We start from the raw sequence: 15,078 nt of genomic DNA, 5'->3' as shown, positions 1-15,078 counted from the left end.
GTTTGCACTGCAGCTTCTGTGGCGTTTGTTTTGTTCACCGTTGTTGTCGCTCTCCCACAGTGTGTAAGCTGACCATTCGTGCCAGTATTCAAACTGCTGACAGATCACAGATGTAAGTTTGACGTTACTTTGTTTCCTTGTTTCCTCACTGACTCCAGTCTTCTTCTCATCTCTTGTCTTTTAATGAAACCATCACAGTCCCATGTTTGTGTCTCACTCTCTGTGTGCAGCAACAATGCAAACCTGCTACAAACCACAGACTGGATTCGGTTTAGTGGCATGAGTACAACAGAAACTCATCACAACCAAACAGAAACAAACCACAAACACACTCAACACTTGAATGTAAGGAAGCGAATGTCTGTTGAATATCCAACCTGAAACTGATTTCAGCGCGGTACGTTGTCGGCGTAACCTCGGCCTGTCCTGATGAAATGATCCGCTGGCTCAGACGTCTCTCAGATGCTTGGTGTGATCCATAGATTTGTGGTTGACGTGTTATTTTGTTTTTAATGTAGACATTTTGGATAGTATTAATAATTGATTTTACCTTCGAATTTTAGATTTATATTAAAGTCGCACGGTCACTGCATATGTATTTTGTTAAAATCCCAAGTCTCCACCTCACCTGCCTCCTCACTGCCACACCTACCTGGATCACACCCCTAATCCTATATAAACCGCCCCTTCCGCCCTTTGACCCCCCTATTTTCCCTCCAAACAATCCACGAGAACAAAGGGACACTGGCTGTGAGTTTTATGGACGTTCACTCATTTAATGATTCATTTGGTTGATACTACATCTTGTCTGAAGACTTACTTATTGTTTGTGTTTCATTATACTAGAATCCTGAGTTTAATCCTTTGCTAAAGAGAGGAAAGTAAGAGTGGACGTATTATTGATGTAAGTCTAAGACAACCTCATTTCTTATTGTATATTTGATACTTTCTAGATTGTAATATTTCCTTTATCATTTTCATATAGACAAAATCATCCACCATTACCCCTCATCACCAACTACCGTTTACTTGGAAATAAAATATTGGAACTTGGAAAGCTGCCTGGATCCTGTGTTTAAATGTGCACCCAACATATGATGTTCAGTGAATCACCGCCACTATAGTGTACAGTTTTTTCATATTTGTGTATGTATTTTAATATAAATGTAAAATTGTAAGTTCAAATAAATAATACATTAACTGTCAGTCGATGTAGTGATATCTATGAGTAGTCTAGTGAAAAACAGACGTAGCACCTTCAGTAGCTCCTTGTGTTTTATGTCACAGGTCTCCATCAACATATGCAGCGCACCTTTGCACTCAGGCATGAAGAAACTGGGAATTCAGCTCCTCCTTGCCAAACTAAAAGAGACACGACCTGCACTCTTTAGTGAAGCTCAAGTGAGTGAAAGCGGATGGTGACACCCACACACTGTCAAAGTCATCGTTGTAGCAATGCTTTAGCTGGAAAAGAGTTTTAATATGTTACGTCTAGTCGTGCCAAAATGTCCTGTGCTTTGTTTTCCATGCAGCTCTACAGTGAATTCCACAGAATCACCAATCCATATCTACCATTGTCCTTCTACACTGCACTTGACAAATATGCACCCCAGCTGCTGAAACTTGAACAGAAGAGGAAGACTGGAAGTTTTGGTGAGAAGATGGAAGATGTTTTGATGGCATATGAGGACCATTTGCATTACATTGCTGTTGAATGTGAGGAGTAGAGCTTAACACCCCCCTGTGCAAACAGGACAAAAACATGACTGCAGCTAGAACAGCAGCCCTGGCTGGCCTGCTGCTGTATTTAAAGGAGGATTCCACTGTTTCAACAAAAGTCTTTTTTCTATTCTCCTTTTCCCATATCCATAGATCAGTACATTCATATTCAAAGCAAAGTCACTGATGCTTTCTGCTGTGTGTTTATTGTGTCTTTAACATCTTTTACTATTGGTACTACAAAGATTCAGATACATGTGTGTGTGTGTGTGTAAACTGATCTTTATCAGATATTTTGACAAAACCTCAGTAACAAGTGAACACACAGACTGGAACTCTCTCCTCATCATATAGAAGGAGAAAAGAAGGGTGATGATCTTCCCTAAATAAGCTTGTATTCTCAGTTTGGTATAAGATGTGAGTACAGTGTAACGCTACATTTCACAACTAATACATGCAACATGTTTACCTTTTTATTGACAGCGCTTCTATTTGACTATTGCATCAAGTAGTGATGATGACATCATGTTTTCTTTTTTAAGTTGAATGATTTGTCTGAATACACTGAAAACACTGAACATGTGTTTGTTCCCTTTTCAGGATGAGTTGGAAGCAACCCAAGAGGGGCAGTGGCTCTGGTGGCAGTAGTGAATGAAGATCAGGTTCCTGCTGGAGTTCCCTTTGAAACTCACCATGTGTCTCTGGTCCTCACAATCAGGTTGTAATGGCTCACGCACTGATCTATGATCTCCATTTCAAGTTGTCAGAAGTAGAATGTAATAATTTGATTTAGTAGAAAGAAAAGAGTCAAGTCAACTTAAGTATTAACATTTGTATAAAGAAGATCATTTCAGTTCAGATGAATCCGTTTCACATAAGTGTCACATACTTAGTAGTTTTGATTAACTGAATGTAATTAGGACAATGCACTTTACCCAGGTTACTTTAACAACAAATACTTGAGTTACTTGTACTCAAATCAAATACTTTGTTATGCTTCAATTGTTTGAGTTAATAAACTTAATTGGTTTCCTAAATGGTTTAAGTTGAACTAACTCATTCGCCGCAGACAAGATACATTCTCAACATTAACTTCATAAAACTGGAGACCACTGTGGCTACATTGTTGAAATTAAAGAAACACACTCAGTGTAAACATAGCCAAAATCTGGAATTATATAATGAGGTCACCCCGTGACGCTTCCACACCGAGGCTCATTTCACCACCGTGGACAGCGCTATGAAATCACGGCACACACTGACAAATAAACTCATGCGCATGCTCAAGATACAATACAATTTCAAATGCACAAGGTTGTAATACAATGGCTATTCTTTTCTTTTTTTTAAGATACAATACAAGTGTGGTGCGGCGTTGCGCTGCGCACAGTTCGTCGACACTCGCGATACAACACAGTCCACCGCTAAAACTGGAGACCATTATGGCTACATTGTTGAAATTAAGTAAACATACTCAGTGCAAACATAGCCAAAATCTGGAATTATATAATGAGGTCACCCCGTGACGCTTCCACACCGAGGCTCATTTCACCACCATGGACAGCGCTATGAAATCACGGGACACATTGACAAATAAACTCATGCGCACGCTCAAGCTACAATACAATTTCAAATGCACAAGGTTGTAATACAGCGGTTATTCTTTTCTTTTTTTTTAAGATACAAGGAAGTGCGGTGCGGCGCTGCACTGCGCACGGGACACATTGACAAATAAACTCATGCGCACGCTCAAGCTACAATACAATTTCAAATGCACAAGGTTGTAATACAGCGGCTATTCTTTTCTTTTTTTTTAAGATACAAGGAAGTGCGGTGCAGCGCTGCGCTGCGCACAGTCCACGTCTACACTCGGCTCAACAGGCACCGCTAAAACTGGAGACCATTATGGCTACATTGTTGAAATTAAAGAAGCACACTCAGTGTAAACATAGCCAAAATCTGGAATTATATAATGAGGTCACCCCGTGACGCTGCGGATACAGAGGCTCATTTCATCACCGTGGAAAGCGCTATGAAATCACGGCACACATTGACAAATAAACTCATGCGCACGCTCAAGCTACAATACAATTTCAAATGCACAAGCTTGTAATACAGCAGCTATTGTTTTTTTTTTTTAAGATACAAGGAAGTGTGGTGCGGCGTTGCGCGCAATCCACGTTGACACTGGGCGCAACACGCACCGCTAAAACTGGAGACCATTATGGCTACATTTTTGAAATAAAGTAAACATACTCAGTGCAAACATAGCCAAAATCTGGAATTATATAATGAGGTCATCCCGTGACGCTGCCGACACCGAGGCTCAATTCATCACCGTGGACAGCGCTATGAAATCACGGCACACATTGACAAATAAACTCATGCGCATGCTCAAGCTACAATACAATTTCAAATGCACAAGGTTGTAATACAGCAGCTATTGTTTTCTTTTTTTTAAGATACAAGTAAGTGCGGTGCAGCACTGCGCTGCGCACAGTCCACGTCGACACTTGCGCAACACGCACCGCTAAAACTGGAGACCATTATGGTAATTGTTGAAATTAAGGAAACACACTCAGTGTAAACATAGCCAAAATCTGGAATTATATAATGAGGTCACCCCGTGACGCTTCCACACCGAGGCTCATTTCACCACCATGGACAGCGCTATGAAATCACGGGACACATTGACAAATAAACTCATGCGCACGCTCAAGCTACAATACAATTTCAAATGCACAAGGTTGTAATACAGCGGCTATTGTTTTGTTTTTTTAAGATACAAGGAAGTGTGGTGCGGCGTTGCGCGCAATCCACGTTGACACTGGGTGCAACACGCACCGCTAAAACTGGAGACCATTATGGCTACATTGTTGAAATTAAGTAAACATACTCAGTGCAAACATAGCCAAAATCTGAAATTATATAATGAGGTCACCCCGTGACGCTTCCACACCGAGGCTCATTTCACCACCATGGACAGCGCTATGAAATCACGGGACACATTGACAAATAAACTCATGCGCACGCTCAAGCTACAATACAATTTCAAATGCACAAGGTTGTAATACAGCGGCTATTCTTTTCTTTTTTTTTAAGATACAAGGAAGTGCGGTGCAGCGCTGCGCTGCGCACAGTCCACGTCTACACTCGGCTCAACAGGCACCGCTAAAACTGGAGACCATTATGGCTACATTGTTGAAATTAAAGAAGCACACTCAGTGTAAACATAGCCAAAATCTGGAATTATATAATGAGGTCACCCCGTGACGCTTCCACACCGAAGCTCATTTCACCACCATGGACAGCGCTATGAAATCACGGCACACATTGACAAATAAACTCATGCGCACGCTCAAGCTACAATACAATTTCAAATGCACAAGCTTGTAATACAGCAGCTATTTTTTTTTTTTTTTTAAGATACAAGGAAGTGTGGTGCGGCGTTGCGCGCAATCCACGTTGACACTGGGCGCAACACGCACCGCTAAAACTGGAGACCATTATGGCTACATTTTTGAAATAAAGTAAACATACTCAGTGCAAACATAGCCAAAATCTGGAATTATATAATGAGGTCATCCCGTGACGCTTCCACACCGAGGCTCATTTCATCACCGTGGACAGCGCTATGAAATCACGGCACACATTGACAAATAAACTCATGCGCATGCTCAAGCTACAATACAATTTCAAATGCACAAGGTTGTAATACAGCGGCTATTCTTTTCTTTTTTTAAGATACAAGGAAGTGCGGTGCAGCACTGCGCTGCGCACAGTCCACGTCGACACTCGCGCAACACGCACTGCTAAAACTGGAGACCATTATGGTAATTGTTGAAATTAAGGAAACACACTCAGTGTAAACATAGCCAAAATCTGGAATTATATAATGAGGTCACCCCGTGACGCTTCCACACCGAGGCTCATTTCATCACCGTGGACAGCGCTATGCAATCACGGCACACACTGACAAATAAACTCATGCGCGTGCTCAAGATACAATACAATTTCAAATGCACAAGGTTGTAATACAGCAGCTATTGTTTTCTTTTTTTTAAGATACAAGGAAATGTGGTGCGGCGCTGCGCTGCGCACAGTCCACGTCCACTCGGCTCAACACGCACCGCTAAAACTGGAGACCATTATCGCTACATTGTTGAAATTAAGTAAACATACTCAGTGCAAACATTGCCAAAATCTGGAATTGTATAATGAGGTCACCCCGTGACGCTTCCACACCGAGGCTCATTTCATCACCGTGGACAGCGCTATGAAATCACGGGACACATTGACAAATAAACTCATGCGTACGCTCAAGCTACATTACAATTTCAAATGCACAAGGTTGTAATACAATGGCTATTGTTTTCTTTTTTTTAAGATACAAGGAAGTGTGGTGCGGCGTTGCGCTGCGCACAGTCCACGTCAACACTCGCGCAACAAGCACCGCTAAAACTGGAGACCATTATGGTAATTGTTGAAATTAAGTAAACATACTCAGTGCAAACATAGCCAAAATCTGGAATTGTATAATGAGGTCACCCCGTGACGCTTCCACACCGAGGCTCATTTCACCACCATGGACAGCGCTATGAAATCACGGCACACATTGACAAATAAACTCATGCGCACGCTCAAGCTACAATACAATTTCAAATGCACAAGGTTGTAATACAGCAGCTATTGTTTTTTTTTTTTTAAGATACAAGGAAGTGTGGTGCGGCGTTGCGCGCAATCCACGTTGACACTGGGCGCAACACGCACCGCTAAAACTGGAGACCATTATGGTAATTGTTGAAATTAAGGAAACACACTCAGTGTAAACATAGCCAAAATCTGGAATTATATAATGAGGTCACCCCGTGACGCTTCCACACCGAGGCTCATTTCACCACCGTGGACAGCGCTATGAAATCACGGGACACATTGACAAATAAACTCATGCGCACGCTCAAGCTACAATACAATTTCAAATGCACAAGGTTGTAATACAGCAGCTATTTTTTTTTTTTTTTAAGATACAAGGAAGTGTGGTGCGGCGTTGCGCGCAATCCACGTTGACACTGGGCGCAACACGCACCGCTAAAACTGGAGACCATTATGGCTACATTGTTGAAATTAAGTAAACATACTCAGTGCAAACATAGCCAAAATCTGGAATTATATAATGAGGTCACCCCGTGACGCTGCCGATACAGAGGCTCATTTCATCACCGTGGAAAGCGCTATGAAATCACGGCACACATTGACAAATAAACTCATGCGCACGCTCAAGCTACAATACAATTTCAAATGCACAAGCTTGTAATACAGCAGCTATTGTTTTTTTTTTTTTAAGATACAAGGAAGTGTGGTGCGGCGTTGCGCGCAATCCACGTTGACACTGGGCGCAACACGCACCGCTAAAACTGGAGACCATTATGGCTACATTTTTGAAATAAAGTAAACATACTCAGTGCAAACATAGCCAAAATCTGGAATTATATAATGAGGTCATCCCGTGACGCTTCCACACCGAGGCTCATTTCATCACCGTGGACAGCGCTATGAAATCACGGCACACATTGACAAATAAACTCATGCGCACGCTCAAGCTACAATACAATTTCAAATGCACAAGGTTGTAATACAGCAGCTATTGTTGTTTTTTTTTTTAAGATACAAGGAAGTGTGGTGCGGCGTTGCGCGCAATCCACGTTGACACTGGGCGCAACACGCACCGCTAAAACTGGAGACCATTATCGCTACATTGTTGAAATTAAGGAAACACACTCATTGCAAACATAGCCAAAATCTGGAATTATATAATGAGGTCACCCCGTGACGCTGCCGATACAGAGGCTCATTTCATCACCGTGGACAGCGCTATGAAATCACGGCACACATTGACAAATAAACTCATGCGCACGCTCAAGCTACAATACAATTTCAAATGCACAAGCTTGTAATACAATGGCTATTATTTTCTTTTTTTGAGATACAATGAAGTGCGGTGCGCCCGGCCAGGTGCGTGTCGGTCCTCACTGAAGCCGCGCGGCGTGGCGCACAGTCAATATCGACACTCCGGCGCGACACGCACCGCTGCCGCGGAACCACCAGGCTCCCCGGTCACGACACGTACCGCCGCCGCAGCGCACAGCACCGGAACCGCAGTGCGAAACGCACAACAGCCGCGGAGCCGGCGCAACACGCACCGTGGCCGGGGAACCAGCGTCTCAGCAGACGCTATCCCTGCCGTGAAAACGCGGAAACACACTAAACTAAAAACAACACTCAAAAAATGCAAACTGGGTGTCTGTTACCTTATCCTAAGTCTAACATGTAACTTCTATTATATAAAATCATTTTTTGTAGTTGAACAGTTTTAAAACATGCAGTTTTACCATTAAATGCAACAATTAAAAATTTACTAGAATAATTTATGTTAAAACAACCTAATTCTAATGGGTTAAGATTGCAAACCAATTCTGCTTACAACTCCAGAGCAGTAGGTGGCAGTAATGTGCACATTCCTAATTAGTAGTTCCCCTCTCTGAAGGCCATGGTGAAAGGTGGCATGGCCTTTGACCTGGCAGGTAAAGAGGAACTGCCATTTTGAGATACAACATCACATCACCTTTACCATCCATTGAACAGAAAACAATATGGCTGCAGAAATGTTATCGACAGTTGGTTATTGTCCTCTTTTGCATTTCGGATGATTTTTTTTTTGTTACTGGGCGTTTTATTAGAGTGGATTAATATCCGACTTTCACCATGCACACAGCTAACTAAACTCACGAGTTAGCATACGACAACGTTGACGACACACGCAGACTCATCTACAAAACTAGCTGTCCCAAGAGTTCTTGGTATCTTTTTCAGAGCACCGTAAAAGATACCAAGAACTCTTTCCTAATGTGCAGCTTCTACCCAAACACCATTACTTAGAGCACTATCCTACACTCATCAGGAAGTTTGGTCCTGTCGTTGGTCTCTGGACAATGTGATTCGAGGCTAAGCACAGTTTTTTTAAGCATGTCATTCGACACTCCAACTGCTTCAAAAATGTGCCCCTCTCACTAGCTTTTAAGCATCAGTTCATGATTTCATATCACATGAGAGCATCGAGTTTTGAAAGGCCTGTTCTTGAGATGACAAGTGTCTCAACAGTTTCTGTCGATGTATTAAAAGACAAAATTGTTGAGAATATTAAGCAAAAATTTCCTGGTACAAGAGAGGTGCATTTAACTAGGTCTATGTCAACCAAAGGTGTAAGTGGACTTCCTGATTTTGGACAGATTGTTCACATTTTTGTTATTCAGGAGAGACTGTTTTTTATGGTTAAGAGACTTAGTGGGTGGTATAGTGAGCATCACAGAGCCTTTGAGCTCATGCCATGTCCAACCAAAGACATAGATCTGATTGAGCTTAGTGACCTAGCAGATGACTACCCTCTGGTAGACTACTTTGTAGGGGGTCTCAGAATGGTGACATTAAAAAGACATGTTATGTTATTTGGACTGTCACTGCTCTCTTGGAATTAAAAAAAAAAATAGGTGTGCTTATGAGTTATAGATTTATCAAAACAATGCTTAAACTAGCCTGAAAATAGATGAACTGGTGAAAAATAATTGAATGCAAAAATGACAATAAATGCAGCATTAAATTGGCAATATCATAAACTAGGTAGCTATATTATGTATCATGTAACTCGTAGCTTTCTGTCTGAAATAAGTTTTGTAACAGACAGCTTTACAATTATTGCTTTGGGCTTTTGAGAACAGTTTTTTTTTTGTTTTTTTTTCCAGAAATTACATGTATAATGATGAATCTAGATATTATATTTTAGGATAACCAATGAAAATAAGTCTCTCAACCTTAGATAATATGTACACTTGTACAAATAGATTTTTATACGTGTGTTTGTTTTTATTCCCAGATTATTGTGAAATGGCTACAGTGAAACTCAGAATCATCCTCGGGGATAAACGATTCCCAGAGACTGACCCTGCAAGATGGGCTTCCAGAGACTGTTGGTGAACTTGTTCAGAACATAAAGAGGGGTAGAGGAGCACTTCAGGCTGCAATTTATGGATACGGAGTTTGGCAGTGAATTTACCAACTTGACTTCAATGTCAGAGATCCAGGACAAAAGTACCTTAAAACTTGTCTTTGATTCAGCTGCCTCTGTCCTGCCTGGTGGTTCACCCCCTCCACCCTACTCCACTCCTGCCACATCAGGGTCTGGTAATGAGTCATCACTTTCGCTTGTGTGATATTTACAGATATTTTGTCTTCACCTGAGTCCATCCCTTCAAGATCCTCTGGATGGCCTGTTGTTTTTTTTCTTCCTCGATTCCCATATGATTGTGAGCTGCAGCTGGACAGAGCCAATACTGCATTCAAAGAGAGCGGAACTTTATTGAATCCAGACATGAGACTTAAAACTGCCATTCTTGACAGTTTAGCTGAAGAAATTGTTAAATACAAAGTGTACCCCTCAGACAATGAGGTTGAAGAGGTTGCCGAAGCCCTTGTGTCATCACATCCATGTTTGAAAGAGCCAGGCTCTGCCACTGGATATGGTGGCTGGAAGGTGAGCTTAAAGTACAAACTTGCCAACTACAGGAGGAAGCTCAAGCGGCTTGGATGTCCAGAGGTGGAACTGAATTCCCTGACAAATAAACCTGTAGACAAATGCACTCCTGCTTATGGTGTAAAGAAGCCCAGAAGAGCCCAAGTAAATTACTGCCCCACCTACCCATCTGGTGAATCTGCAGAGACACTTGAAAAGATAAGAGAGAACCTGCTTTTAGACGTAAGGAAAAGGAACAATGAGGACACACTGGCAGCAATGATGGAGAAGACCTTTGCACACAGAAGGCAAGAAGTTATTCGTGATGCACCCTTAATTGCGGATTACAAAACCAGATGGCCAGCTCTCTTCTGTGTACGTGAGGTAGGTGAATAATAGCACAGTGCTCATTCACTTTAATTGAAATATGTTGTCTTCATTTAATATGTACAGTGTGATTTATATCAGCCAACAAAATGTGGGCAAGCCTTTGAAGTAACTCGTGAGCTGATTCAGGATTTGGTGATAGATGACAATTGTTGAACTAGTAGCTCATTTCAATGCTATGATAGTCAAATTTGCTTTTGTGTGCCCTTTTTTTCCGTTTAAGCTAACTGCTGAATTCAAGAGGATTACAACCGTCAGTTTGCTGTCCAAGTTCTTCTCCAAGCTGGATGCTCACTCTTCGAAGTTGATGAGGGTGTCTGGCAAGAAAGGTGGCGTTCAAGGATGAAAAATTAGGAGCATCATGTTACCCATCACCCAGGTATGATAATAGAAAAAATGTGAAACTGTCAAACCTGTACAGCTTTAATATTTCAAACTTAATGCATGACATTAAAGAGGAACTGTCAGAGGGTTGGAGAGAAATAAAACTAGATGTGGGTAATGCACTTTTTTGAAGAAGGATCTGATAAATATGAACCTTAGGCAGATGTGACGATGTCCACTGATGTTGCAATGGTAGTTACTGTTTCCTGGGACCACATGCTTTCATTTGACATTTCTATGATTAATGATTTCTATGATTGAACATACAACCACTGCCCCATGGATATTGTGACTTCATATATCATAAACAATGGTCAATAAAGATCGTTACATTTGAAAGAAAGTTTAATTCAATGTTTTGTTTGTGAAATCTTCTCTACCTGTTGATTAATAGGTTATCTTTTTTCAAGGTTTTTATTTGCCATTTGTGCTTAAACAGACAGTCCAGGCACATTGGAAATCTTGTACGGGTTCTCCGAGTCAGTTGTAGAAGTGAGTATGTCCTAAATACTCAGACTGATGCCATTGATGTCAGAAGAGAGTGGATCATCAAAGCCCTGTGTGTGTACCTGAATGAAGAGCCCAAGAACCTTGTGAAAGAATACATGGTATGTAATTTAGTTTTTATTCACCAGTCCTACATATTAATTAATATAAATTTGATAAATGATAGCTGTTTTACTCTGTGTGTGTGTAAAATGGGACAACATATCTTTACATATATATCCTATATTTCCCCCTTATTTCTGTGAAGAACACGGATGGTCAAAGCATTGAAGCTGCAATCACGGAGACTACATTTGGAATCTTTGTCATTCGCAAGGAAGGCGAGGAGCCAGATGTTGGACCGGAAGATGTAGGTATTGTTCTGGAGGGTGTGGAAGTTCTGCATGAGTTGGGAAACATACCACTTGCTGTGGTGATGTTGTTCGCGCTTGTTTATGCTCTTGACCTCAGCTACCCGCCAGAACTGAGATACACATTTGAAGCTTTCCAGAAGATCATCTCCATGATGATCTTCTTGATGGAAACGGACTCTCAAAAAAAAATCAAACACTGAAAACTCTACTTGCACGTTAGTCATCCTCAATAGAGTAAACTACAGATAGGGTTACTCTTATGGGAAGGTATTTGAAGCCATTAGAGAATTTACTAAAATCGGAAGCTGTGTTTTTGTTTTAATACTTCTGACTGTTTCTATTTTGGGGGTTACACATTAAAATGGTTTGAAACAAAGGTAGGGTTAAAAAAAAGTGTTCTTTTCAAAAGGAAACTACTTTGACACTTGAGATATAAGTATGCACAATGCAGTATTTTCAGTTTGTTCTCAAACATTTTTCTTTGCACTCAGTTGCCAGGACCACTTTCTGCATATAGCTTTGTAACCAGCTTTGATTTGATTGTTTTTTTTTAGTCAGAAAGCACTAAATATAAATGTAACATGTACACTACCCTAATAAGGTACAATTAGTTTAACAGATAGCTATTATTTAGATGCGTTATAGCTTCGAAAGTCTAAGGTTTGGGCTGAATTCAGAAGAACAGGTCTGACTCTAGGAGTGGAGAGGAAGACACAGAACGCAGTTTAAGTTTGGTGACACCATATAATTGTGAACCATTACCAGAATTATTTAACAAAATACAAATGGCCATTCATATACAACAATACAATATGTACAGTTCCGATCATATATATATACAAATTGACAATAAATAAGTTTTAGGGAACAGTCTGTATTAATGGGTGAATGTGTGTAATGTAGGTGTGGAATGTTAATTGAGTGTAAGGGCAGAGAGAGAGAGGAGCGCCTGTGCCAAGGAGCCTCCTACCAGCCCGACCAAAGCAGTGGAGGTTTCCAAGGATCTTCAAACTTGACTATACTCTTATACTTCTCGCCATCACCTGGCCTGTATGGAAAACAGGACCTATTAAGTATCTCATAATCACACAATAATCCCAATACATATCAGTATATCAATCACAATATTGTACAATATAATTAAATCACTATAAATAAATAACAATATTTGTTATATTACAATATTTATAAATCATTTCAGTATCACCAACAACCTTAGCATGCTTAATATTTTCTGTGGTAGGACATATTCAAAGAAACAGGCATTTACCGCATCAAGTAATATGTAGCGTTAGCGCAACTCACCAATTCCATGATTCATTTAGACTAGGTCTCCGAATCGTATGATCAGCGGCTCCGGTAGTCGGCTCCTATGTTTCAACATTAGGTTACTGTAATGCATTTAGTTCCAGAGTGTTTAAATTACGATATTCCGCGGCGTACTACAACGTACCTCCTGCAAACATTTCCCCGGCGTGCTCCTCTCACTGCTGCCGGCAGCGAGCCCCAACGGAGTTATGTTACGGCGCAATGTGATGACGTAACGACGCGACGAAATGACGTAACGGCACGACGTAATGACACACGGCATCATTTAACGCTTCACAAAAAAAAGGGAATAATAATGACAATGGGGTTTTTCACCCGGGTTACACCCTCCCCCCTTTAGACCATGCAACTCCTGATGCATGCTAAACATCGTAAACACAAGATTTTACTGCTGCGGTACTAAATGCGTCGCTATAAGCATTAACCAACCCATGAAAAAGTGTCTGCACGACCGTCATAAGCGGATTACCTAATGCCACATACTCAAGGCGATTAGGAGGTTGACGCTGCCGAGTAGAACGTCTGGCGACAGGAATCGATTCATCGACTGGATCAGGTAAGTTTGGAGCTGTAACTGATATCGGAGATGGACTGAGCAATTGCTCACTTTGGCTGGGTGATGTCTCTGCTTGGTCAGGAAGTATTGATCCTTCAACAGGTAGAATTTCAGGAACACAGGTAGGTAGTATCCCATCAGTCACAGATACTGCTTCACCAAGCGCAGGCTCCTCTTCTCCCACAGGTAGAGAAGCTATGGACTCAGCAGAAGACTCCCCATCAACAGGTAAGTGCACAATTTCCAGATCAGAACATACAGCATCCTCCGAGAACACAGGTAGACCAACAGTCCTGGATAGAGACTGAGTACTGTACTCAGAAGAGGGTTCCACATGTGAACTTTGGAACTGGAATGTGGCTGGCTTGATCTGAACTTCAGGCACATTCCATCCATCTTCCTCCTCAAACAAATCTTCAGTGTGATCAACACTAGCTGGATTCTGGCTCCGGGTTTGAGGACGACGTGGAGGTGTAACTGGTGCAGGATCTGAATGACCACATACAGGTAGGAAGGAACATGGAAGAAGTAAATCTCGGTGTAGTGTACGAGTCGGTACATCCGCCCTATCTTCAGGCTGCACTGTGTACACGGGCAGGTCTCCAACACGTTTTACAACAACATAGACATCCTGCTCCCATTTATCCTCCAGTTTGTGCTTGCCACGAAGTCGTACATTTCGCACCAAAACTCGATCACCTTCTTTCAGACTCGATGTCTCATTGATCAAAGCGGGCTTTATTTCTTTCGCCAGATTTTACAGCATTCTTCAAAGCCAGCTGGAAGCTTTCCTCAAGTCTGGACCGCAGGTCCTCAACATACTGAGAGTGAGAAGTAGTCTGATGCTCCCGCACAGGCAGGCCAAAAGCCAGATCCACTGGAAGACGGGGTGAACGGCCGAACATTAATTCATATGGTGTAAAGCCGGTGACATCATTCCGTGTGCAGTTGTAAGCGTGCACTAACGGTTTCACATAGTCCTTCCATCTAGCTTTTTGCTTGCGCTCGAGCGTTCCAAGCATGTTGAGCAGGGTCCGGTTGACAAATAATCCATGCAGAGTAACTCCAAGGGACGAGTGGTTTTAATGTTAACAAGTGGTGCTGATCTCTCTGGGAGCGCCTTGCGTCTCACACAACGGTTGCAGGTCTTAATCTTAGTTTCAATGTCAGCTGCCATGCAGGGCCAGAAAACCCGGGACTGTACAAGGTCTAGGGTCCGCTCGAGGCCCATGTGGCCCATGTCATCATGCAAGCTTGTAAGCACGATTGACCTCAGCTCC

General features: G+C 41.8%; 2 long non-coding RNA genes across 3 annotated transcripts; one reads left to right on the top strand and one right to left on the bottom strand.

Moving 5' to 3' along the window:
* Positions 1 to 551: 551 nt before the first annotated feature.
* Positions 552 to 12,255, top strand: LOC122764217. 2 transcript variants are annotated; one of them, XR_006359578.1, is made up of 10 exons: positions 552 to 750; positions 847 to 904; positions 986 to 1,146; positions 1,288 to 1,401; positions 1,533 to 1,653; positions 2,320 to 2,437; positions 9,647 to 10,666; positions 10,893 to 11,048; positions 11,493 to 11,661; positions 11,808 to 12,255. It is a non-coding gene; the product is annotated as an uncharacterized LOC122764217 (long non-coding RNA). The 2 variants fall into 2 exon arrangements; XR_006359577.1 differs by having other exon boundaries at positions 552 to 904.
* Positions 12,256 to 12,637: 382 nt separating this feature from the next.
* LOC122764219 lies at positions 12,638 to 13,507 on the bottom strand. Its single transcript, XR_006359579.1, has 2 exons — positions 13,219 to 13,507; positions 12,638 to 12,961 (listed from the first exon to the last, which is right to left on the bottom strand). It is a non-coding gene; the product is annotated as an uncharacterized LOC122764219 (long non-coding RNA).
* Positions 13,508 to 15,078: the final 1,571 nt, after the last annotated feature.

Source organism: Solea senegalensis, unplaced genomic scaffold (genome assembly GCF_019176455.1).
Source record: "Solea senegalensis isolate Sse05_10M unplaced genomic scaffold, IFAPA_SoseM_1 scf7180000017323, whole genome shotgun sequence".
Classification (NCBI taxonomy): domain Eukaryota; kingdom Metazoa; phylum Chordata; class Actinopteri; order Pleuronectiformes; family Soleidae; genus Solea; species Solea senegalensis.
Note: the sequence above shows the minus strand (reverse complement) of the source record. Positions and strands in the feature narration are given on the sequence as shown.